This window comes from Castor canadensis, chromosome 8, assembly GCF_047511655.1.
Source record: "Castor canadensis chromosome 8, mCasCan1.hap1v2, whole genome shotgun sequence".
Lineage (NCBI taxonomy): Eukaryota > Metazoa > Chordata > Mammalia > Rodentia > Castoridae > Castor > Castor canadensis.
In genome coordinates this window covers 139,642,709-139,670,689 of record NC_133393.1, presented here as the reverse complement: position 1 = coordinate 139,670,689, position 27,981 = coordinate 139,642,709, and the positions used below count along the sequence as shown (strand labels likewise).

The following is a 27,981-nucleotide window of genomic DNA, read 5'->3' as shown; positions in this document are numbered from 1 at the left end:
TGAGATTCTGCCTTTACAGATGGGTTCTAAGACCGAAATTTCTGCGAATAATTGACTCACTTTCCTTCACTCTCTAAAAAGAGTCATATTGACAATAACTTTACTCCAGTGCCCACACAACTTTCTAAGTGTCCTTTTGACATTATGAGAAAAAGGAAATAAGACAGCATGGAACTCTTAACTTCCAGTATATAGAGGCTTTGCTAAGCTGCAATTGGGGAAAGGATGCAAATGCTTTCATAATATCCTGATGAATCTTCAACTAAGACACAAAAAGATCCCCAGACTATTTTAAATAATAATAAAAAATAATCCAATTGCTATGACTATTCAGTGTTTCAGCTGTAGTTCCATAACATGTGTCATTCTGAGAGCATTTGCTTTCATGGCAGCTTAGCAATGGAGAAGGAAATAATATGAAAGATTGATTAAGAAATTATTAATATAGAGATTAATGTAAAGATTCTAGGTCCTTTTTTCTTTTTCTTTTTTTTTTCTGCACAATGATGGGTGACAAACTAGAACCAAATGCCTTTCCCACAATGAGTTTTTTAGTTCTTGGACTTTATCGGTGAAACTGAAGTTCAGTGTACAATTTGTTATCAGCAGAGACCAAGTACATTGAGATACAATTATGCCAGGATGTAAACACTCATTAAATGTTTGGGGGGTGCCTTTTTTGCAAGGCTTGCAAGTTTTCTTGCTTACCTTGGTAAACACTGAGTCATTTCCACGAATGCTGATTGATAAATGGCCTGAACCATTTGTCCTGGGGTGGACATCTCCTCTTTGGGGATAACAGACAGAAAACATTAAGTACAGTCCGAAATGTGAGGCCGAGGTGTTCTGTCTTCAACAACATTAATTCTGATTTGTTTTGGATTAATATTATTGCATTGTGCTTCTCCATTTACAAAGCACTTTTATATCAAGTCTCATCTTTTCATCCAAGGAAGCAAATGTACAAAGAAACCAAAGGTCAGAGAAGGTAAATGACTTACTCAAGTGATAAGTAGGAGTAAAAAGTTTTATCTGTGATTTCCACACTTAGAAGTAGATCAGAGTCTCTGGGATGGCCGGGCCCCAGAATGTAGAGGGTCAGTAGGGATGAGGGGGGCCCAAGGACTCACAAATCCCCAGGTGATATTTGTATTGTTCTATTGCCACACTTTGAGGACCACCAGATTAAGAGACAACTCTTCTGATTCCTAACCCAGGGCTCTTCTCCCTGGACACAGTTCCACGTTACCATGCCTGGCCACAACTTCAACTGGTTTTCTTGCCCAGCCATTTCAAACTGATTTGAATTTTTTTAGTGTATCTTAATACTAACTGTACAAAGGGGTTTAGCTGTGGTATTTCACATGTGCGTGTATTGTACTTTGATCAGATTAACCCCCTCTATTGCTCTCTGTCTTCCTTGGTCCCCTTCTCCCTGTTTTTTAACAGCTTCAGTGGGTTTCCTTATGCCATCTTCATTTAAAATGTGAAGCACATTTGTACATGAAAGCAATGTGAGGAATCTCTCTGTAAAGCTACCCTTAACTCAACTAGCAAAAATGCTTTGTCTTTCTTATTATGCTTATGTCTTCTCTTCAACAAAATCAGAGATAAGCGCAGAACAAGTTCTGCCTGGAAGTGAGCGGGGGGGAGGGGAGAAATGACCCAAACAATGTATGCACGTGTGAATAAATGAATAATTAAAAAAAAATAAAATGTGAAGCACAAAGTTTTATTTGAACATTTTAAATCTCTACAACTGAATGTGTTCCACCTTATGGAAATATTTTAACCAAAATGGAAAACATTTTTTCTGAACCAGAAGGGGAAAGAATTAGTAATTATGATATTAAAGGCTATTTAGGAAAAAATGACTTAAGAACATTTAAACAATTGAGTATATTGCAGCAGTCATGCAAATGGCCTCATTTACTGAAAAGAGACATAATAGAGAAAATAAATGTACAGTCTGGTTAGAATTGATACTTCTGTGCCCTGAAGATGGTCACGCTTCACAAAATGAGGACTCTGAGACACACATTTGAAGAATTCTATAGACTATAAGAAAAAAAACAATTATTTTCATTTTAAAAAAGAATTAGCCTAAATCTCTAATATTAAACCTCACATTAAACCAGGAGATCTCAAATTTAGCACTATTGCCATTTGGGGCTGAAGAGTACTTTGTGTGGGGGGAGGATGGGTAGTTATTTGCACATTGTGGGGTGCTAAGCAAAACACTTACCTCTACTCAGTAGACGAGTAGATGTCAGTAGCTCCCCCTTCATTCTGATAACCGAAGATGTCTCTAGACATGGGGGTTCCCACCCAATGCACCATAATTGGATTACTTAATTTAATATGAATTGAGAGATGCTAGGATGGCTTCAACCCTCAAACACTTCTCTTCATGGCTGTTTTACTTGAAATTCCACTAAATATTTGTTTCCTTTGGGGCTTATTTGTTTCCCCAGAATTCCATGGACTTCCATGAACTACCATGAAATTCTTGGAAGGTGCAGGACTCTGGAAATAGGAGCACTACCATTCACACCTCAGTATGACTTTGCTTTAGAGACAGTGGATAAGAAGCTAAAAGACCAGGGTAAAGATCCAAGAGCAGGTGAAAAGCACTGAACAAATTTCACCTACTCTGCATTTTGTACACTCTCTCAGGACAGGTCAAGTCAACAGGTCAAGCCAAATTCCCCGAGTGTAACCTTCTTAGTATGTCATTTCACAGCCAAAGGACTGCGTCTATCTTGTCATTTATTCAGGCAATAATTCAGTCATTGAACAAGATGACAGGACTAGGAAATGGTGAAGCCATCAGAAGTAAGCCAACAGATGGAGCACTGAGTGGTGAGGGCTATGTAGAAATAAGCAGAGGGGAGTGGGGTTTAGGAGACCACAGAGAAGAATAATGAAGCCCATCTGAGCAGGTCTGGAAAGGCTTCCTGGAGGAGATGCTGGATGAGCTGTGTCTTAAAGGATAGATGGCAGTTTCTCCAATGAGAACTGGGAGCAGAGAGAGCAATGGAGAGCATGGCAGATAGGGGGAGAAGGGGATGTGAAGTTAGAGCCCTACAGACCAAATGAAGGGATAGGTGACATGCCTAGGACTGTGTTTCATCCAGAGTCTTAGAGGAGCTAGTGAAGCATTTTGTAAAGGAATAAGCTGAGCAGCTATCGAAATGAATGAGGCAAAAGGTGAGATAGAAAGAAACAGAAGGCAGACTGTTTCTAACTAAGCTAACTTCATTTACCCCTTTCTTTTATGTCCCAAGACTGCTTTGCCCAAACCACCTTGAGCCAGTCTCCTCCCTGCCAGCCTTCATACTGATCCCACCTCTGAAGATTAGAAAACATGCCTGGTTTGTTTCTGAACATGACCTTATGGATTCACCCAGTTAAATGCTAATGAAATTTTAATTTGGATATCATTAACAAAGGGATAGTGACAAGACTGTTTTAAGTAATTTGATAGTCAGATGACAGTCTAAATATTCTTCAGCTTCTAACCAGAAGTTGAAACCATCCTCAGTCTACCAAAGCTTTCCAATAAATTGTTCAATTCAGTTTTATAAGTTTTCTGGCAAAGAAAACAGGGTTTTATAAAAAACAATAGCTACCTACTGTTATCTAGCTCTTTATCCATTATTGGGCTGAGAATGTGGGAAACATGACATTTAACAATGACCAAGTAGACTTTCTGGTGTCACTCGCTTAAAATCTATTTGTATATTTGCTATTAATTACTGCCAATTAGTGTTTCCAGGATGTTAGTGTTGTTGGCCAAACCTCTCTTCTCAAATGCACATACCAAGTTATTCTTTACCTATAATCCAGAAAGATCTTGAAAATAGTTAATAAAGCAAAGAGCAGAGGTTTGTATTATAACTCAAAACAGTTTTCAGTAATTTTATTCACTGTTTGCCTTAGTCAGAAACTTTGTATGACTGTTTTCAACTTTAACTATGATATATGTCAAACATAAAAAGCTGTGAAAAATAATATATTAGATTCTTTTGTATTTCCTATGTAGATTTAACAAAACTCTTTGCCTAATAGCTTCATAGCTTTGTTTTAAAAAATGGATTTAAAGGCAACTTTCTCTATCCAACCCTCCTTCCTCATTCTCAGAAATAACCCTTATACATCTAGAGGTTGCTGTATTTCTTCCCTGTGCTTTTAATGTCCACATTTCCATAAACAGTACATAATTTTATTTCATGTTCTGAGAATTTAAAGAAATGCTTCATACTCAAAGTCCACTTTTAATAATTACCTTGTTAAAATTGCTAAGCTTTTCTAGTTTTAACCATGTCGATACTTATAAATCTCACTGATTTCTCTGCCAGACACAATTTTATTATATAATATGTTTATTCCCTGTCAAAGAGCTTATAGCAGACTGTGTGAGAGATTCCCTATCAAACCCTGACACTGAACACCATCAAACACCTGGCATCAACAGACTCTCACGTTTACAAAGTTGAGGTGTTTACACTAGCTCACTGTGACTAAATTTTCCTGATTACAGTTGATGTTATTGATACTTTGACTTCCTGTCTGTGAAATACTTAATTTTTATATCATTGTACAGAAATTATAAAAATTATTTTTCTTCTAAATATGTTAAAGTTTTTACATTTCATATGCTCAGCTTTATTGTATCTAGAATTGCTTTTTATGGAAGTCATAAGGTTGAGATTTAATTTGTTCTTTTCTATATGGCAATCCAGAACCACACAGTAAATGTACTTCCCTGCCTAGCCCCCATTCCATTACCTTCATTTATCTCCAATGCTACACTTTTACACACACACACACACACATGTACACACACATGCACACACACGTATATGGGTTTCTGAGTACTCTAATCTGTTTTCTTGGTCTATTTGTCCATACCTACATCAATTGCTTTCATTAATCTAGCTTGGGTCCAATTGGTTTACATTATATAGCAAATGATGATGGAAGAATCACTCCTGGGCTTGAGTTTTAGTATATATAAGACTTAGTCAGGGAAAGGATAGAAGTCAGTGAGTAATACTCCTAAAAACCTAGAAGAAATCAACTTTCATGCTTATGGAGGGGACCTTATGACAAGATGTGCAGGTGGCCTCTAGAGCAAACAGTGACCTCAATTGATGGTCACCAAGAAAGCTAGGACCTCAGTCTTACATTTGTAAGGAATTGAATTCTTCCAATAGCCACATAAGCTTGAGCTCCAAAAAGGAACATAGCCTAGGCTGCTCCCTTGATTTCAGCCTTGTGAGATCTTTGGCAGAGAATTCAGCTAGCTTGTACCTGGATGTCCAACCTACAGCAACTGTGAGAAAATATATGGAGGAGGAGGAAGAGAAGAAGAAGAAGAAGAAGAAGAAGAAGAAGAAGAAGAAGAAGAAGAAGAAGAAGAAGAAGAAGAAGAAAAAGAAGAAGAAGAAGAAGAAAAAGAAGAATCCATTCTATTCCTCTTCTTTCACTGCTTGAAACTAGGCTGAGCTTGAGACTTGTTTTGACCAATAGAATGCAGAGGAAATCATGGTGATCCAGTTCCAAGCTGAGGTCTCAAGAGGCCATCAAACTATTGCATCATAGGAGGCCATATGGAGCAGAAACAAGTCATCTTGACTGAATCCATCCTTGGACCAGCCAGCCCCTTTATGAGGAAGCTAACCACAGACCCACTGGTTAGTCTGGCCAAACCAGAAGAACCACCCAGCTGAGCTAAGCTTAAATTATCAATATAATTATGCAGTAAGTTAATGCTTACTGTGTTGAGCCGCTGAGTTGTGAAGTAGTTTATTAAACAGCAAAATCTAACTTTTACAGACATATCGATTCTGAGATACATGTGAAATATCCATTTAAGTATATGCAGCAGAAAGTTGAGATGCTAGATCTGGATCGCAGGACAGCAGACCAAGTTCTAGATGGAGATTTAAGAGTAATCAGCATAGGGCTCATCAGTGATATCAAGGACATATTTGGGAAATTTTCTTATTTTCCGAACAAGATGTTAATTTTCTGATTACAAACAGTGGCTACCGTTAAATATTGTTCTTCAAACTAGGAATAGAAGGAATCTACCTCAACATTATAAAGGCTATATATGACAAACTTATAACCAACATCATACTTAATGAGGAAAAACTGAAACAATTCCCCCTAAACTTAGGAATGAAGACAAGGGTGCTCACTCTCCCCACTCCTATTCAAAGTAGTCCTGGAACTCCTAGCCAGAGCATTAAGTCAAGAAGAATAAATAAAAGGAATACAAATAGGTAAAGAAACAGTCAAAATATCCCTTTTAGCAGACAACATGATCCTATACCTCAAAGACCCGAAAAACTCCACCCAAAAACTTCTAGACACCATAAACAGCAATGTAACAGGATACAAAATCAACTTACAAAAATCAGTAGGCTTTTTATATACCAATAATTAACATATTGAGAAAGAATACAGGAAAACAATTCCATTTACAATAGCTCAAAAAAATTAAATACCTAGGAGTAAACTTAATGAAGGACATAACTGACCTCTTCAAGGAGAACTACAAACCACTGAAGAAAGAGATCAAGAAAGACTATAGAAGATGGAAAGGTCTCCCATGCTTATGGATTGGTAGAATCCACATGGTAAAAATAGCTATACCACCAAAATCAGTCTACATGTTCAATGCAATTCCCATCAAAATTCCAATGACATTCATCACAGAGATTGAAAAATCTACCCTAAAGTTCATTTGGAATCACAAAAGGCCACGAATAGCCAAGACAATAATGAACAAAAAGAGCAACACTGGAGGTATCACAATACCCAACTTCAAACTATGCTACAAAGCCATAGCAATGAAAACAGCATGGTACTGGCACAAAAACAGATATGAAGATCAGTGGAACAGAATAGAGGACCCGGATATGAATCCACACAGCTATGCCCACTCTTTTTTGGACAAAGGTGCCAAAAATATATGATGGAGAAAAGACAGCCTCTTCAACAAATGGCGCTGGGAAAAGTGGCTATCTGCCTGCAGAAAACTGAAATTAGATCCCTGTCTATCATCCTGTATTAGTATCAACTCAAAGTTGATTAAGGACCTTAATACCAGACCCAGAACATTGCAGTTAGTACACAAAAGAACAGGAAATACTCTGGAAACAATAGGAATAGGTAAGGATTTTCTCAGTAGAACTCCAGCAGCTTAGCAACTAAGAGAAAGGATGGACAAATGGGACTACATGAAATTAAAAAGTTTCTGCACAACAAAAGAAATGGTCTCTCAATTGAAGAGACCACCCAGAGAGAGGGAGAAAATATTTTCTAGCTAAACATCAAAGGACTGATACCCAGAATATACAGAGAGCTCAAAAAACTAAACTCCCTCAAAATCAATAAACCAATAAAGAAGTGGGCAATTGAACTAAACAGAACTTTTTCTAAGGAAGAAATGCAAATGGCCAAAAAACACAAGAAAAAATGCTCATCATTCCTGGCCATAAAGGAAATATAAACCAAAACCACACTAAGATTCCACCTCACTCCTGTTAGAATGGCTATCATCAAGAACACTACCACCAACAAATGCTGGTGAGGATGCAGGGGAAAAAGGAACCCTCATACACTGCTGGTGGGAATGTAAGCTAGTACAACCACTCTGGAAAACAACATGGGAGGCTTCTTAAAAAACTAAATATAGATCTGCCATATGATCCAGCAATACCACTCCTAGGGATATAACCGAAGGAATTTGACTGTAATTATAACAAAAGCATTTGCACACCCATGTCTATTGCAGCACTATTCACAATAGCCAAGCTATGGAAACAGCCAAGATGTCCCACTACTGATGAATGGATCACAAAATGTGGTGTTTATACCACTGGAATTTTACTCACCCACAAAAATGAATGAAATTTTATCACTTACAAGTAAATGGATGGAACTGGAGAACATCATCTTAAATGAGGTTAGCCAGGCTAAGAAGTCCAAAAATTGCATATTCTCCCTCATATGTGGATTATAGACCTAAAATAAATGCAGTAATATTATGGGACATGGGTCACACACTAAGGGGAGAACGTGCATGGGAGGAATAGTGAAAGGGAGGGAAACCTAAAACTTGAATGTGATTGATGTGCTCCCTGTTGAGGAGCAAATAAAGTAATCTTAAATTAGCAGAGGCCACTATGGGAAGGGGACCAAAAAGTAACGAAGAGGTTTGGTAGAAATGAACCAATGTGGATTGCAATACACAAATGCATGGAAGCAATGCTGGGAATCTGTTTGTATAGCTATCTTTATCCCAAACTAGGAAAAATGCTATGTCTTTCTTATTAGCTCTTAAGTTTTCTCTTCAACAGAATCGGAGAAGAAGAGGGTGGAACAGGTTCTGCCTGGAACCAGGGTGGGAGGTAGGGGAAGTGGGGGAGGGTGGGCAGGAGGTGGCACAATGTATACACAAGTAAGTAAATGTAAATATGATAAAATAAAAGAAGAAAAAAAATTGTTCTTCATTCAGCTCAAATGTCATTATTTCTGATGAGCACCCATCCTGAGGTAAACCATTAGGAGAAATGACGATAAGAGAGAAGTTGACTTTTCTCTTGAGCTCACCTGAGGTGCTCTGCAGTTTGAATTATCCTCTCAGAATAAAGTATTTAGAAAAAGTTTTAAATTTCCCTTTCACTAGAATATTTTTCACTTTTACTTTCCTACCTTACCTGATGTGTACATCATATCCATGCATAAGGTATATTGCTCAAAAGTCATCAATAAGCCTACAGGTGTGTGGATCAATATAACTTACAAGGTCGTCCTGTTGCATCCTCTTAATAACCTTGTGAAGTTACTATTAAGATTTCCAACTTTACAGGTGGAGAAACAGACTTCTGAGTGCAAGATAGTACTCAAGGTCACCTAACAATTATATAAAAGAGACTAGATGCAAGCCTGGGTTTTCTAACTCAGTCTTTTGTACTTCATGGTACCACATCCTAGAGGACTTTTTGCATATCTAATTGATTTAGTTCTCACCATTACCATGTGAGGTCTTACTAATATCCTAAAACCCTCCTAGGTTTCATAAAATTTTCCTTTTGTCTTCCCCAACATAATATTGTACAGATTGCCTATCTAAAATCTTGGGCTGGAAGTATGGCTCTAGTTGTAGAGGACTTGCCTAGGATGCTTGACGTCCTGGGTTCAATCCACAGTATTGCAATAAACAAGTAGGTAGATATAAAGATAGATAAAATTTTTTAAATTAAAGATAAAATCTCATGGATACCTCTTCACATGGCCACAGAAATAGGGCAGAGCCAGCCTGGGTTATGCTTCCAAATGAGTCACACTAGCCTATCTTGCCATCAGAAATGGCTCTGAGTCTTTTTAGCTGCCCGTGAACTCTAATTAATGATCATCTAACTGTACTGTCAACTTTGTTTAAATTTGAGTGATACCAGTTGTTTCTTCCTTGGGTCAGCCAATAGCGACCGGGAAAGGTACTCATGCATGCCATTGTCTGGGTGGCTGTGGGCCTATAGCAGCCCAGTTTAATGGGCATTCAGAGCTCGTTAGGGAGGAAACACATGAGGAGTGACTGCTGTGGTGCCACACGTTGCAACTAATAGCCCTGCTGAACAGAATCGTTTCTGTTTCTGCTCACTTGTTGTGAAATTCTTTCAATGTCAACAAGTGGTCGTGTCGGCAGGAGCCCGCCATCCTGCCCAGCAGTTTTATCCGTTGCTCTCCTGAGCCAGACTTGTGTCCTCCTCCATTGTCCAGTCCCACAAAGGAGCCTGAGCAATCACAAAGCCTTCACAGCCATTCATCATCAGCTCAGTGAGTCTCTGGGCAAGCTTGCCCATCCAAGTTTGGGCCCATGCTATGGGCATGGCATGGGTGATGTGGAGGTGGGATAGCAGACCTGTAGAGGTGGGCTAGCTTGGGGATTTGAACAGCACCGACATAAAGGTTTGATGTGCTTATCCAAGAGAAAATCAAAATTGTGGATAATATACAGAATCAGACAAGAATGTAGTTTGAACATAGACATTGCAGGTGTGATAAAACTGGACAAATGATTTCATTAGGCAAAAACTGCCTATAGTTAGGAAAAGACAGGGAACTCTTCAATCAAAGGGGCGATTGTACCAAGTGTCAGCCATGGGTTTATCCATATTCAGTCATTGGATGCCACTGAATTATTTTTGGTGTTTTCTTACCATATCTTTTCTCTTTCTTTATGTCTGTTATCATGGAAGAAATCAGAAGCCTGTACAGTAGATCCTTGGTATCCATGAGTCTGTGGTTCCAAGGAGATGGCCTTTGAGGAAAAACTGCACATGCTTGGATATACGTGGAGTTCAGTGCTGTACTATAGATGCTTGGTTCATTTTACCCATAATACCATCCAATTTCCATTAAAGATATTCCACCTTTCAGCAGATCAAAATTTTTTACTTTCCCACTTAAATTAAGAACATTAATTTTTACCACCATTTGCTTTTTGGGAGGCATATTTTCACAAAATTAAGGGCAGGAAAACATCAGCTAGCACAATGAGTGAAACACAACTGAAGATAAAGTGCGACTGACTGAGAGCTGCTGTGTGTCAGCAGAGCAACGTAATGCACACATGGGAATTTGAAATTTTTGTTTTTGTAATTTCTTTTGATTTAAAATTTTTTACCATCCTTGATCAATACCAATTGTCATAAATGCATGAATAAACACACTTAACTGTGTTATTTATTTAGGGAAATGCTATACCTGGAACTCCAATCAAATTCAAATAATTGAACACTTAATATGTGCCAGAAACAACTGATAATTCTAGTCTCTACTCATTGAAATCCACCCAGATGCATTTGTAATTCCATGAATGTGTGGGGTAGCATGGTGACAAATAATGTTCATTGGTTTCCAAAGGAAGTGCACAGATGATAAGTTAAAACTCAGACTTTACATTGTTTTGCAATTATAAAATAAGAATAACAAAATAATATGAATTCTTTATTGGTTTATTGAATTTATTGAATTCTTATGACTTGCCTTTGAAAAGTTTCTTTATTATTCTTAGTAGGTTAGTTCTGACCTTCACAAGCGAGGTAATTTTAGAACTGCTTTGTATGAATATTTGCAATTATTCCTTCTAAGGACTGAAGGCATAAGGTAAGTCTTAAGAGTGCCTCCACTTCACACATGAAAAAAAGTTGAGGCTAAGAGAAGCTAATTAAATTGCCCAAGATTTTGGAACAAGTGTTCGATGCTCCTTCTGGGACCCACGTCATTGACGATAGTGCAGTCATGCCTTGGTATCCATGGGGGACTGGTTCCAGGACCACCTTCAGATACCAAAGTCCATGCATGCATAAGTCCTATTTATAAAATGGTGTAGTATGCTATAATTGAATGTGAAATGCCCCCAACAAGTTCACGTGTTAGTCACCAGCTGGCAATGCCATTTTGGGAGGTGGTAGAAAATTTAGGAGGTGAGACCTGGTTGGAGGAAGAAGGTCACTGGGGGCATGCCTTTGAAGGGCATCTTGTACCTGGCTTCTTCCTGTCTCTTTTTTCTGCTTCCAGTGGCCAGGAGGTGAGTAGCCTCCTCTAGCACACATTCCCACCACCATGATGTTCTGCCTCTCCTTAGGCCCAAAGCAATGGAGCTAGCCAAACTTGTACTGAAAATTCTAAGACTGTGAGCCAAAATAAATATTTTTAGCCTTAGGTTGATTTTTTTCAGGTGTTTGTCATGGCAATGAAAAGTCTGACTAACACAAGTGTTCACATTTAACCTATATACCTCCTCCTACATATTTTAAATAATCTCTAAATTAGTTATATTACAATATTAATGTAAATAGCTGGCATACTATATTATTTAGGGAGTAAGGACAAGAAAAAAGTCATCGCATGTTCAGTACAAACACAATTTTATTTTCAAATATTTTCAGTTTTTGTTTAGGTGATTCCACCATAGAACTTGCAGATATGCAGTCGACTGTAGACCTCTCCTTTGGTTTCCATTCCACGGCTGAACTTTAACTTTCCCTTGCACCCTTTGGCAATTGCACAGGGAAATTTCTCTAAAGTCTCTTGTGATGTCTGAGCTGCTTTAGCAATATTGGCCCAATATTCCCAGCAGGATGTTGTCTAGAAAAAGGCTTTTTGGCATGCACCTTCCTATTTCCTGTTCCTCAATCATTCGAGAGTTTACTCTAAGAACATACACCTTGCTGTTCATCTACCTCTGACATTTCACTATAAGCCATCATGTTCTTAATTTTGCAATCCCCACAGCATCTTATGGGAAAGTGATAGAGAACTTGCAGTAAAAGTGGCTTTTGCGAAGTTAGCCAGGCTCAGGTGGCCAAAAATCGTATGTTCTCCTTCATATGCAGAGTATAAATAAATGCAGTAATATTATTGGACATGGGTCACATGCTAAGGGGAGAATGCATACAGGAGGAATAGGGAAAGTGAAGGAAACCTAAAACTTGAAAGTGGTTGATGTGCCCACTGTAGAGGAGTGAATAAAGTAACCTTAAACTGACAGAGGCCACTATGGGAAGGTAACCAGGAAGTAGTGAAGAGGTCTGGTAGAGATGAACCAGTTTGGGTTGTAATACACAAGTGCATGGAAGCAATGTTAGGAATCTCTCTGTATAGCTATCCTTATCTCAACTAGCAAAAACACTCTTATGTTTTCTCTTCAACAAAATTGGAAAAGAAGCAGAACCAGGAAGCGAGAGGGGTGAGGGTGGGGGAGGGGAAGGGGGAGAAGAGAGTAGGGGAAGACATGGCCCAAACAATGTATGCACATATGAATAAATGTATAAACAATTTTAAAAAGCAGTTTTTGTGTCCCATTCACATGGGTAGTGAATGGAGGGTTTTGCAGCACTTTTCTTTGGGGGACTTAAAAATATATAATTGAATTCTTTAAATCAAATTTGGGGGCCCCTGTCACAAATCATTACCTGTCTTTCCCCTATCTCCTTGCTCTTCAAATTAATGACACATACCACACACTGACCTCTATTAGCTTAATTTGGTTGAGACATTTTCCAGCCCATATCATCAAAATGAAAGAGAAAATTAAGTTGGCCGGGGACCATCTGTGGAGTAAAAACATTAAAGAAGCAGGCATTATTTTGTATTTTCTCGCTTTTTGTTTTAAAACTACTCTCTATATAATGCTAAACACTTATTGCTACTAACAACACATTTCTCAGATTAGTGACTTGGATTTGACAAATGAGACTGCTAGCTGTACTGATGAGGATGAAACTCAAAATATTCCTATCCTCAAATCCTAACATACAACCCATATGAAATGATAAAAACTGACTTTTTGATCAAATGTTTCTCTTAATGGAGAGAGCTCAATAGCTCTCTAGTGCTATATTCCTTCTCGAATTTCACGAGAGGAGCTGTGAAATGAAATCTCCTACCACAGCAGTTCAACATGCTCAATTTTTAATGCATTGACACATGCACTAGCACTGATTGCTTCTTTCTATACAGTAATTGTTTTTCTAATTTCCTTGTGCATTAATCCATATGTATCTGAGACTAAGAAATGTGATCTATAGATTAAATGGTCATATTTAATTCAAGTTCACATGTAAAAAGCATGCTTTTAAAAGTATTTGTCAGGAACGAGGAAAAAATACTCCTTAGTAGAGAGTCGGTACAGCGATACTTTGCCTATCAAAATCTTATTATATTCAAAAGCCCCTCCATACACTCCATACATGAGTAGGAAGCTCAATCTAAAGGTGTCAGAAAAGGGACAAAGACTACTGATAATCCTCGTTCTTCACTGGTGACTGTGATTTTGTATTAAGTCTTTCCAGGTCTAAGCTGTCTCCTGTTATTAAAGCAGAGCCTTGTATAAACCTAAGGATCATTACTCATCCCCTACAGTGGACCCTTTAAATATTTTTTCTTTTAGCTCCTTATGTTTTGAAAGGTGTGGTCTAAGAAAGAATATTTATTACTGATTAATTTGCTGTTCATTAATGATTTATTTTCTTTGAAGATTATTCATAGTACTGCCAATTAAATTTTTTCATAAACATGAAACCACACAAGTTTTCCACACTAATTTTATGATTGTAGTTGAAAATGATAAAATAACATGTTAGCAAGATTTGGCCAGAGGCACTCAAACTTTCCCAGTTGATGACAGCATTGAGTCCTTGTGCCTCAAAAATTATTTTCAAGACCAAAACAAACTTCTAAACAGTTCCGCATATTATGTACTTAGAATCAAACCACTTAACAGGTATTTATGTGCTTATAAATATATTTATATTATTAATTATTAATTATTTATGTATTTATAATTGTATGTATTATATAATAATTATATATATAATAATTATATATTTGGGGTTTTTTTTGTCTTTTCCCTGCTAGTGCATCAGTTCCACATGAGGCAGAGATTTTTGTCTGTTTTGTTTGTGCCATATCTTAAGAGCTTAGATCAAATCCTGACACTTAGGGGTGCCAGAAATCTATTGAGTATAAAATTAGAGTATATTATGTATTTATATTTATAATTACATAAATTATAAATATGATTTATGATTTATATAAATATAAATATACTCAATATAAATATACTGAGTATATTTATACTCAATATAACATAATTATAAATATATAAATATATAAATATAATTATGTTATATTGAGTATAAAATTTGTATAATAGTATAATATAATAAAACAATAATTATATATAATTATTAACTATATATGTATTTATATATTCATTTATAATGGAGTAACCATTTGGGAAAAAAATACACCTAAATTGAAAAAAATATATTTTTATTTAATCCTTATAAAACCACAATTACGTACAGGATGTATGTACCTGTAGGTTCTTACAGATCTTGGAATTCAATCATTTTCTGTTCTGTATTGACTTTCACAGAGCACTTGCTTGCTTTTTCTTGTAACAGTCACCAAAACCTCAGTTTCAAAGATAGGACATTATCAAAAGCAATATAACACAATCTAAAGGTGAAACTGTGAACTACCTTAAGCTAGAAATTTGCCTGGTGTCTGAGAGGTATTAGTATTTCTGTGTTTTCCATAATGTAGAATTATCCTACAATGTCCTATAAGTTCACTTTGGCATTTCCCCCTCTAGCCTCAGTGTTCCACACAGTTTGAGAACCACAGGGGTAGGCTGTTTTGCCAAATGTTGAATTTTCATTATACTTTTTAAAAATTATTAAAAGGATTAAGAAATGCCATTACAACTCAAATCAGGACCCACTAGACCAGAAGATCTCTGAAATCCTCCCTTTAAACTGGAATATTGTACAATAATATTTAATAATAATATTTAATATTATACTCAATAGATTTCTGGCATCCCTAAGTGTCAGGATTTGATCTAAGCTCTTAAGATATGGCACAAACAAAACAGACAAAAATCTCTGCTTCATGTGGAACTGATGTACTAGCAGAGAAAAGACAAAAACCAAACAAAATAAACATAAGCAAGTCACATGTGTGTGGCATGTTGAAAGATGAGGGCATTCCAATTTTAAACAGGGCCATTAGGAATAGATCTTCTTGAGAAAGTGGAGAGAAGTTGTCTTAGGGCAACTAAGGCCTAAGTCATTTGTGTGGTGACTATCCATAAATTAATACCAGATGCCATTTTGAGGGACCATTAACAGAGTTGCTTAGCATAGCTCAGCTCAATGAGATGAAGCCACTCTGAACTACCTATGGGTTTAGCTAAGGATGATGGGCATCCACAGGAGTGAAGGCTGAGCAAGTTCTGAAGGGAGTCAATCTTGGTCTTATTGTCCTGGAGCCCATTACCTTTCTTTATTATCGCTTTGTTCCTCTCCTCAATCCCTCCATCCCAAGATATCTTTATCTAGTGCATATGAGTAATAGAGCTGAGCCAACCACACATTTCTCCAAATATAGTGTTTATACACTGAGTTCTTTTGAAGTCTTGGTTTTTTGACTCAAAGGTGAAAGAATTATTTTCCTCTGTGGCATCCCTTTGCTGACACAAAATGGTGGTCCTTGTGAGAGAGAATGTGTGTGTAAATGTGCAATGTGTGGGAAGGGGCAGGAAGCACACTATTGAGTTTGTTATACTATATCCTATGATGCTACCCTGATTGAATCTATAGATCTTGGTGTCCAATTTGACAGGGAGAATGCTAGTGAAATAAATCAGGTTCAACAGCAGCTAACTCAAACATGTAACTGAGTAGGATACCCATGTGGTATTCTTGGAAAATAAGAGCTCAGATGTTAGAAATGAATGACCGCAGAAATCTTGGCTAAAGGAGTTATTTTTATAGAAGGAATGCTAGGACCCATAGGACAAGATAAGATTGAAAAAAAAAAAAAAGTACTGAAAGGTGTGGTGAAAGTAAAGAACCCAAAGCAAGGCCAGAAGAGGGAACAGATGACAAGGGCAGAGTCCTAAGAACGGTCTATGTAACGAGAGAGGAAGTGGTGAAAAGAACCTGAGATGTGAAGCAGAAAGCAAGTGACACATACATCCACTTGAATGTAAGTCAGAGTACAATAGTGATATCTGTACACACATGCTTATTGAAGCACTACTCACAAGAGCCAAGGTATACAGTTAGCTTAGGTGCCTATCAATCAATCAATGGATAAAGAACATATATAAACAACAGAGTTTTTTTCAGCCAAAAAAGATGAAATTATGTCACTTGCAGGAGAGTGGATGGAACTGAAGATCATCATTTTAAGTGAAATAAGCCAGAATGAGAAAGACAAGCATCACATGTTTTCTCTTGTATGCAGAATATAGACCTAAAACTTATGGCATGAATATAAAAGGGGGCACCAATGGGAGAGAGAGCATAAAGGGAGAGGGTGATGGATAGGTGAATATGATCAAAGTATACTATATGTTTTTATGAAAAAAACATAATGAAGTTCATTAAATTATAAAAAAGAAAAGAGAGAAGGTGGGAGAGGGGGATAAGAAAGAGTAGTGAAGGGTTGGATATGATCAAAGTATATTATGTGCATGGAAATATATGGGATGCATCACAAAGGTGTGAGGGTAAGTGTTTCTGGACAGAGGGCAGAGCTGTTCGTGGTATAGCAAAGTCACGAAGTTGGAGGACGTGAAATGCTTAACGACTCAGAAGTCTTGATAATAATCGGGAGTAAATCATGGTACAGTCATTTCAATGTGTGATTATTTCATGGTTCACCCTTTCTTTAAATGCTGCAACAAAGACAGTATTATTTAGTTGGTACTTGTGATATTCAATCAATATTTGCTGGCTGGGAAACAGGGTAGATTGGGTAGTGGGTATATGGCATCAGAACACACTGCTCTGAAGTCATTTGATAAATAGCATTCTGAGAATGTCTCAGATGAGTTATGGCATGTGGTAAAAGATATCTTATTATGTTGTTATAGTAATAGAAACAGAGGCTCAGTGTAATTAAGATATTTGTTAACTTACTTAGTGGTGAATATTTTCATACCACAATGTCAAAGGAACTGGAATGCAAAGGCTGCTTCCAGCTAGCTATGTTAGTGTCACAAAATCCCAAATTCAAATCTTGTTTTTCTTTTTGTAAACTAACAAAAGAGTGTGTGTGAAGAATTTGAGATTCTTTCTACTGTTCACTCTTTACACCTTCAAAGCACATCCAGAGAGAAGAGCGAGCCAAAGAAACAACTCATTTGCTTCCTGTTCTGTTCTCTACTGACTGAGACTTGTGGCTGACAGGTAATAGAAATCTCTTCAGTCCAATAGCTACTGGAGAAAACTAACATCTTTTGTGGTATGCCCAAGAAGTGCTAGTAATTGGGAGAAAGCTATTCTCTAACAAACAAAAACCGATCAAACAACAACGACAAATCTGCTTTTCTCCACACATTTTTCCTTCTCCCTAAGTAGTGTGATCAAGTCCCATCACAATATCTGTCACAAGTACCACTGGTAATATCCAACTCCCAAAAGTTCCCTCCCTCTGATATGCTCTTCTATTAGGGAATTTGTCTAACCAATAGGTGAAATAGTTTAAAAGAGACTTTTCCTTCCAGTGAGAGCAGCATTTGATCTTGTAAGAAAACGACATTACAATCACATCTTGGGAAAGAAATGATGAAGCACATTGTTTTATTCATCTTTAAAAGCAAAAGATGGATGAAAACTCAAATGTCTAGTAAGTAAGACATCAGACCTCTAGACTTGGGAACTGACGCATGAGTAACAAGAATCTATCCTTTCATTATAGGACATGGGGCTGACACTTGAATGATCCCAGTTTCCAGATTAATTATAGATTTGCATTTTCTTTTACTAACATTAGAATATTTTAGATGAAACTTTACAGTTTTTTCTGTTTCTCCTGTTTCTACCCAAAAAACAAAGGGAGGGTAGGTCTCCTATCATACTACTGCCACACTAGATACAAAAACAGAAAGTGAAAAGAAGGTATAATGAACTACAAGAGTGTTCTGTGACCCCAAGGAAATGTTTGTTCTTGTATCTTTTTAAATTTAAGATGGGGAGTGGGGGGGAGGACTTCACAGAGGAGTAAACCTGAGACACTGATTCAGGAGCCAGACAGTTCAGTGAACAGGATAATGGGGTAGTTTTTGACAGGTGCGGCTGCCTGCCTATAGCTGGCGTATAATCATTACCATTTTAATAAGGCTCTAATGGGGGGCTGATCATTCAATGGGGTGTGAGGATCCTAATTCAGCTCCCAATCCCACATGAATGTGCTAGAATTTGCAGGCTTTGTTTTCCTCTTTTGTGCCTCTGAATGCCAATAATTACTGGCTATAGATTCAAAAATTCTTAGAACTGGAAGCTAAATTAGCTCTCCTAATACTGCACAAGAATGTCAATACTCATAAAAAAGGAAGCAAGTGGTTTTTTTGTATTCTTTTTTTTTTTTCACACTTGTAGGCATTGTGAAGACTAGCAGTTGAAGTGGGCTGGCTTACAGCATGAATAATGACATTACTGTCTCTCTCCATGAAGAGCCCTCCCCCTTTCGGGAACAAAAAGTTATCCATTGGCCCAAATGAAATGTCTTCTAAAATCATACATTGCTTTTTAGATTTCCTCATTTCTCATTGTGAAGGACTCCATGTCTTTTCTCTGGTCTGTAAATATTTTATAATTCCTACTTGACATGTATGCATTTTCCCTGAAAAAAAAAAATAAAAGCTTTTACCTCCCTAAAGCTAATCTCCAAAGAGCGTATTTGCAGTCAAACTACTTGGATTATAAATGGAATTGTACTTATAATTATTGTGATGTTGGATATCATTACTTAGCATGATGTATAAAATATTGCTTCATGTTTTATATGGAATATTTCATTTAATCCTTTAAACATCCCAGGAGATCAATATGATTTTTAAGGCTCATTTGTGAAGGGTTACACTCTAAGTGGTTAAATACTTACTCAGAATCACACATCCAGTAAGTACTGGAGCAAAAATTTCAAACTCCCCTCATAGCACAATTTCAGTGTGTGTTTCTTATAGGCAGCATTTGTCTTGGCTGAAGCTCCCAAGACTTATGAACTTAATTCAAGGGTGATTGTCCTTCACCCCAAAACCTATTCAATGCCATAGGATGCCATAGCTATTTACTTCTGTGTCACCAGAGTGTCCCTCCATGGGGCTAAGAAGCCTGGCTGACCTCATGCTCTGGTTGATGCCTGGAATAGACATTCAAGCATGCTTGAATTCCCTCCATGCATCAGACTAAACTATACTATGCAAATTGTGAAAGTGAAATTTTAACAACAACAAAAGAAACAAAAAACCCACGTGTTATAGCTTATCTCCAAAATGTGGTTTTTCTACACTAACAATGTGCTGTATTGCTATTCTTTGCGGTTCACATCAGCAGATGTTCTGCTTACTTCTAACAGTGTGTGGGGGTGGCCAGGTAGCAGAGACCTTTTGGATAACATTGCACATATACTTATTTTAAAACAAAATGTCTTGTGTGTTAATTAGTGACATGCTGAGGTTCCACGTACCAGTCTTTAAATGTCAAGTGACCTCATCATTAACAGATCTTGTTTTTTTAATATACTTTACTCATAAAATTTTTAGCTAAGAGACACCTGCAATTTTACAAATAAGCAAACTGAGATTCAGAAAGCTGAAGTATCCTGACCAAGGTCACACAGTAGACTAGACACCCAAATCTAGTTTTTGTGACTCTGAGTTATTTTCACTATGAATCAAGATCAGTGGGGACTGTTAACACACACATACACACACACCTTTTAAAGTCTCTACAAATTGCACCCCACCCTATATGAAACATCACTAGGAAAATATATTGTCAAGCCTAATTTTTATATAAAAATTTAGACTCTGATTAGCTCCTTTCTAATGGACCAGTATAAACAGGAAGATGGTAATCAACAATATAAAGAGGTTCTAACTGACATACATTTGTTTTCTTAAGTCTCATGTCTGACTCTGCATCACTTGATGCAACTCTTTATTAGCTAGCTATTACAGCAAACTAAATCAACTCAAAATTTAGCAGCTGAAAGCAACAATGAAGATTGTTTTAATCTCATGTTTTGTGTGGGTGGAGATTTCTGGACCAACTGAGGGTGAGGGTTCTAGCTCAGGGTCTCTCATGAAGTTGTAAAGATATCAGCCAAGGCTGCAATCATCTGAGCATTTGCCTGGGGCTAGAAGGTCTGTTTGGAAGATAGCTCCCTACCATAGCTGTACAGTTAACTCTTCAGTCTTTCTGCATAAAGTTGCATCCCCACATCACAACTTAAAAGAGAAAAAAATAGATGTTGTAATGTCTTTTATGACCTAACCTCAGAAGTCACACTACATCATTTTTATATATCATTGGTTTCATAGGTCAACACTATTCAGTGTATCTCAGGAGCGCATGAACCTAAACAGAGAAAAATCACCAAGCTGCTACCACAAATTTCATTGCCCTGCCCTATGCTCTAGCACTGTTTGTGATGGGAAGAGGACAGTGGTAATTTCCACTCAATGAGCAGAGCAAATCAACTGGTTAATTCTCTACAAAGTCTACACAGAAGCAGAGATCTCAGAGATAAAAAATCCCATAGGTGTTTCCTATTAATGTCCAACTCAGGGCTAGGAAATATAAAAGATACCTCTTTCTTATTTAGTCATCTAGTTATCCTTTTGTTCATCCTTTCAACAAAAATTTACAGACCGCCTGTTACCTGTCAGGCATCGTGCTAAATGCTGGGTGACAGCAATGAAAAATGTATCTAGAATATAGATATATTTTATGTCTGTGATTCTGCTGCCATCTTCACAGAAGTGTATGACTGGGGTAGTGATTTTTCATGGAAAATTCTAACATTCTAGCTTTGTGTCTCCTTATTTTTATCTTGAAAGGAAACCTTATTTTTGAGTCCTATCCTAATAGCTATGCTTCCTGACAAACAATAACAGCCTGAGAAAAATAAGCAAATAGGCAAATAAGTATATTACCTAACCAGAGAAGAGAAGACTATGGTTGGAGAAGGCCAACCAGTCAAGTCAATACCTGAAAAAAGAATATTTAGTATTGCACTGTTTAATAATGTACCAAGAAAGATAACGTTGGTCTTTGTCTCATCATATCCAGTTCACAGCATTACCTGGAGTGTTAATGTGCAAATTTTAGGGTATGCATAAGAGTGTGCATTTTAATCATGTCTACTGAATAAAAATGATACATTGCTATAAGAGATGAGTGAAGCAGCTATACCTGTCCTGATAAATAATCTTACCTTATAAACTGTTGAACCTCACATTAATCATTGGGGAAAAATGGTCATAAAAATAACAGTACCTACCTCATGGATCATGTGAAAAGTGATAAATTTTCTATAGTACTTAGCACAGTGTCTGGTCATGATAAATGCTCAGGAAATGTTATTGTAAGCCAGTATGCTCTTAGAATCCACTCACAAAGAACTAGCTTTACTTTGATGTTTCTAAATTATCACTCTTAGAGAATTTCAGTGATAAATCAAGAACTCAAGTTTTAAACCTTGAACTTTTCCCTTAAAACATTAAAACTTCCCTGAGTTGGTGGGACCTACTGCGATCCAAAGTGGATGTCGCTTCTACATGTTTCTACCAGCATTATATAACTCAGGAGCTAGTAGTTTTAACAGTGTCTCTTTGTACTGAAACAAGAGCCACTCTAGTTTATTATTGATTTTTCCATCTGTAAAGTGGGAGGAATGTGCCCCTGAAGGTCATTTGATGTGTGATAGTCAGGATCTTAGAAAGCATACATGTACATTTTAATGAAATTACTAAATGGAATTGACACTGAAATTAATTTTGGTAATATACTTGAATTTTCCACTTGTTCGGTGCTGTAACAGAGGAGAGAGACATAGTTTGCCAACTTCCAAACTTCTGAGTTTGCATGACCTTTAGAACCAAACTTCAGCCTCCCCTGCCTCCAATTCTGCTGAGCACAAGGAAAATGTGATTTCCTGAAGTGAAATGAAAGGCTTAGAAAGAAGACTGAGAAGATTTCTTAGGTATCAAATAGCTCTTATAAAATACCGTTTGGATGAAGCAGTCAGAGTAAGTGAATCAGAAACATATGTATTAAATTTCCCTTAAGTTATTTGGGGTTTCAAAATCAAGGGATTAAGAAGTGGCAGGGTTGCCCTTCAGTTGTACAGTGCCTTCTAAAACCCCTAAAAACATGTTTGGGGGCAGAGATATAGTCAACCGTCAAAACTTCAGAACATGCTCCACCTGACCATGTCTTATCCAGAGCTCTTATTGTCACATCTCCAGCATCTTTGCAGATCAAAGAAGTAGAGTTAAGTCCTCAGACACCAGGAGGCTTGTCTGTACGGAAGGAATGATCCTTTCCTTACATTTGCAATGAACGAGAAATAATTCACTTTTTTCTATCTGAACCAGAAAAAAAATACTAAATACCTTTTTCTTCACTGAGCTCTTCTGACAGCATTAGCCTCAGAAAAAAATTTATTAAATCAGGAAATGTTACTAGCTCAATTTTCATGTTAGTTAATTAAGCAAAGTAACCCTTTAGTGCCTAACACTAATTCTCTGTTGTGTTGTTGGAGGGCGTCAACAGTTGTCTCAAATGGATGTCAGGGAAAACTTAACATGCTCCAATTACATTATGAAACCATATTCTAAAAAAACCAAATAGATTCTGAACTTCACTATTCAAAAAGAGGTAAAGGTAGGAGAAAGAGTGAGGTATCCAAAAACTTAACAACAAAAGGTTTTCTCTAAGGTATTGCAGTTCTATGTGCTGAACAAATTCAGATTAAATTTAAATCCAGCAAGGTTTGGAGACCATTCTCTTTGGAGCTTGGCAAAATTGGCAAATCGGCTATTAAAAAATAAGTCTGAAGTGTTTTATCTATGTTGTCCTTTGTAATTAGGCTGCTGAATAACAGAAGTATTATCACACCAGGGTTAGTGCCAGAGGATTACCCAAAGTTTTACAAATGGGATGCTAAAGTGGCCCGAACAGGTGCACACACAAAGACCAAGGAGGGGGAAAAGTAAGAGAATGAAAGCTGAGGCCTACTACTTTCAGCCACATAGTAAAATTAATGGTTTCTGTAAATGAATGGCACGGTTAGATTACCATTGAACTTGTAAAATTAGAGGAAGGAGTCAGATTCTTCATTACACTCCTTTTTCTCTTTTTTAATTTGAACGAAGGAGGTCGACCTTAATTATCGTTTTACCTCAAAAAGAAAAAAAATCTTTTCATTCGAATAATTTTGCAGCAGGCACAGTGACTCCTTAAAAGAATTGTGCTTTCTAAAATCTTTTCTTTTTTCTGGTCTACTCATGTGACCTGCACACTGGAGAGAAAAGTGGGTTAGAGTTGAATGAGCTCATATTTTAAAAATTTGTTAATTTAAAAAGAAGGAAAGAGGGAATAGCTACTACCCTAGAAACAACAGTAAAAATGGAAACACAACTAGGGTTCATTTAAAAATTAATTTTTTTTAACTGAGAGCATTGCTTAGAATTAGAAGCAACTGTGTAGGAACTCATTGATCCTAAACATCTTCACTTGGACATTAGCAATTTTCCAAAAATGTTATCTATTTTCAATATAATGGTACTGCCATTCATTAAACCCAGAGGTACATTTTAATTATAATTTACTTATAAAGAGGAGCACTAGGTTATTTTGCTTTGGAAGTTGAAGTGTTCTGAGACTGTTATGTGAAGATGATTAATTTCCATTTCCACAACCTCTTCAACACTCTTATCCAGTTGTTTTCAAGACAAGAAGTATACGTTTATTATTTGGCTAGCTGGGTAAATCTGCAGCCTTAACTTTGTTTGAACAGCTTTAGACTCCAAGACCCTTGGAGTTCTAAGTCTTCAAGCCTTTCCAGGACACCACGATGTGTCTTTATGGTCTTTATGTTAGCTAATATAACATGCGAAACTTAGCATCTGGCATGACAGCATCTCAGTCCATGTTTAGCTGTTGTTATTAGTATTGATGTTATCATCATGATGCCGACACATCCCAACTGATTTCTACTAGAAATAGCTTAGTATTTTACATATGACACACAGTTGTATTTTATAGTTATAAACTGTGACTGCCATGAAACCAACTCATTGACATGCCTTCTAAGAACTAGATAAACATTCTGAATTTCATTGTACACTAATCAGATGATTCTGTCAGTCATGTGGAGATTATTTATATAGCTATTTGAGAAAATATCAAAACAGAGTTTATTTGTATAGAAATTTGAGAATTAGAAACTGCAATTATCATTTACTAAGGATTTACTACACCCAATAGTCAGCTAACATGTTATGTACAGCATTACACTGAATTTCCCAACAAGCCTTCAATGGAATTTTTTTTCCCTTTTCTATCATTAAGGAGCCTAGTGATCAGAAAGGTTAAGAACTTTGCCTTTGGCAAAGATACACCTAGTGACAAAGTCATAAGATTCACCCAGGACTCTAATGATTAAAGATCTAGTGCACTTCATTGTTTTATATCCTATTTCAATACAATATACATTATCCATGGGTGATGGGTTCCAGGATCCCCTGGATACCAAAATTCACATATGCTCAAGTACCTTATATAAAATGATATATTTGCATATAACCCACACACATCCTCCTATACTTTAAATTATCTCTAGATTACCTATAATAGCTAATACCATGTAAATGCTGCCTAAAGAGTTGCTGTGTTATACTATTTAGGAAAGAATGACAAGAAAAAAATCTGCATGTGTTCAATTTTTTTCAAATATTTTTTGATTTGTGGTTGGTTGAATCCATGGATACAGAACCTATAGATATGGAAGGGTGACTATATTTTCTGATCAAATTCAAGACTTGGCTCTCATGTTCCCTGACAGTCATAGAACACCTGATGGTGGTGTATGGAAGTTTCAACCCCAGTTCTTCAGTTCTTTATATGAAACTATTTATCCACTCACAGAATGATATGCTTTCAGATGCCTAGCTGAGATGAAACCCAAGTTATATTAAATACCCGATAGCAATAATTTGAGGATTTGCCTAAGGCTTCCACTAAAATTCCAGTGAAAAGATGAACTAGTTTGGCTTTGCCTTACATGTTTCTCATAAATGAAATGAGGTTCTATTTTGTACAGTTAGTGATCAGAGCAGATATTCTACCTTGAAAAACCACCCTGAACTTCAAGTCAGATGCTGAGATTTTGAAGCTCTTTCTTGCTTTTGTGCTTGCATATGCTTACTTTCTACTTTAGACTTGACTTCCTGTCTCTATCTTTGGTGCTCACACCCTCTCAAATATGCTGCAAAGCTCTTCCTGAAACTCCCACTGACAATTATGAGAATACCTTCATAGGAACCTGCTGAGCTGCCTGTAAACTTACCTTTGAGTTTAATTCATGGTAAATATTAATAAGCTAGCTCATTTGTACTGTTACCAAATATTGCCAAAATTTTGCCTATCTATTTACTTCTTGGATATAATATGGTATTAACAGCTTCTTTGATAATTTTTCTAGTATTTTTCTGGAGATATATATCTATATCTATCGATATATCTATATATATCTATCTATATATATCTATATCGATAGATATAGATATATATATATAAAACTAATCATTTAAAAGGAAGCCTTTTAAGGGCACATAGTCAAAACAGATGTTCAATAAATATTTGTTGAATGAAGGAATATATGAGTCAATTAAAATGATGTGAGAGAAGAAACTCCTAAACAGAGACTGGCTGTCAGTGAAGTTAGCAAAAAGTGGAAGAATATGGATAAAACTCAGGAGATAATTTCTGGGACTGGTTTGGCCATAATTACCATAGAGTAATCACATGTTCCAATTTGCCCAGAAAGGTCTTCACTTGCTTGATTTATACTTTCCATTCTTTTATAGAAATTAAAACCATCCTCTTTCATTCTCAAAAACAATTCCCTGATTTGGATGATCAATTATATGGTCACTGAAAATAGTAACAAACCACTGAACACATCTTTTACATGTCTCCAGTTGGTTTTTCTCTCCATAAAATAGTATGGTTCAACCCATGGACTCCATCTCTTCTTCAGCCTTCACATCGACTGCTCACTGTTTCTGGTATGTCTTCACCCATACCTTCCCTGTTTTCCTACCAACTTGCTCCCACTTTCCATTGAGGGAAAAATAATTGCAACATTCAAAGAGTTTTTCTATAAACAGACCAGATTTGGGGGAGAGAAGAGACATACATGCATTTGTATTGCAATAAGAGTGATGAATATTCTGGTTTTTTTCTTTTTTTGTGTGATACTGAGGTTTCAACTCAGGGCCTACACCTTTAGCCACTCTTCTAGCCCTTTATTGTGATGGGTTTTTTGAGATAGGGTCTCATGGACTATTTGCCTTGACTGACTTCAAACCACAATCCTCCTGTAATCCTAAATTCATATTTGAACCGTAATACAAAACATCCAGACTGTGGAACTGGAGATCAACACATTAAAGGAAATAAACCAGACTCAGACTGATGTTTTCTTTCATATTTGAAATCTATAGGTTAAAAAAAGACATGAGAATGGAAGGGAGACTATTGAAAATAAGAAGAGGACCAGGAAAGGAGGAAGAGGGAATAAAAGAGAGTAATGTGGAAATAAATATGATCAAAGCACATTATAGGTATGTATGAAATTATCATAATGAAATCCATTATTTTTTCCTTTTATCAGCATGTATTAATTCTACCAAATAATGCGTTTCAGGATGACACATATGTGTCTGTAAGTTTATCCACTTTTTGTATATTTTCCAATTTTAGAATACAATGTTTCAACAAAATATGCCCTAACACTCTTCCAGATTTCAGTGTTATCTGTGCTAAATCTCCTTTTTCATCTTTAATTTTATTGAGTCTTTTCTATTTTTCTTTTCCTTAGTTTGGCTAAAAGAAACCCATTATTTTGTAGAATTAATATACACTAATAAAGATTTATGATATTATAAAATTATAAATCAAAATAAAAATTTTACAAATATGCACAGTATTCACCACAGACTAAACAAAATAATCCTTATAAAAATAATTTTATAGTAGAGAAAAATCATTTTATCATTTTTTAAATGTCTGGTTTGCTTAATGCATAGGATCAAGAATCAGAGTAGAAGTGAGCCCCTTGAAAGGGAATATTGAAAGCTAAAAGATGCTATAAGAATTAGGAGGGGTGAATTCATGTATGATATATTTGATACATTGTAACAACCTATGCAAATGCCACAATATATCCCCACCCATCACAACAATAAAGGGAAAAGAAAGAAAAATTATTTCCAAGCTAAAATTCTATACCTAGCTAAACTATAATCTAAGTGTTTATGTAAAATAAAAATACTTTCAGAAATGAGAGGTTTTATTTTTATTTTTA

At 36.5% G+C, this 27,981-nt stretch overlaps 1 protein-coding gene across 5 annotated transcripts in view; it reads left to right on the top strand.

Moving 5' to 3' along the window:
- C8H12orf42 (chromosome 8 C12orf42 homolog) overlaps positions 1-27,211 on the top strand; it is a 340,441-nt gene extending 313,230 nt beyond the window's left edge. For all 5 annotated transcript variants that reach the window (XR_012450970.1, XR_012450965.1, XR_012450968.1 and 2 more), the window contains one exon: positions 27,119-27,211. The gene's annotated coding sequence lies outside the window, so the exon portion shown is untranslated. The remainder of the gene's footprint in view (positions 1-27,118) is intronic.
- Positions 27,212-27,981: the final 770 nt, after the last annotated feature.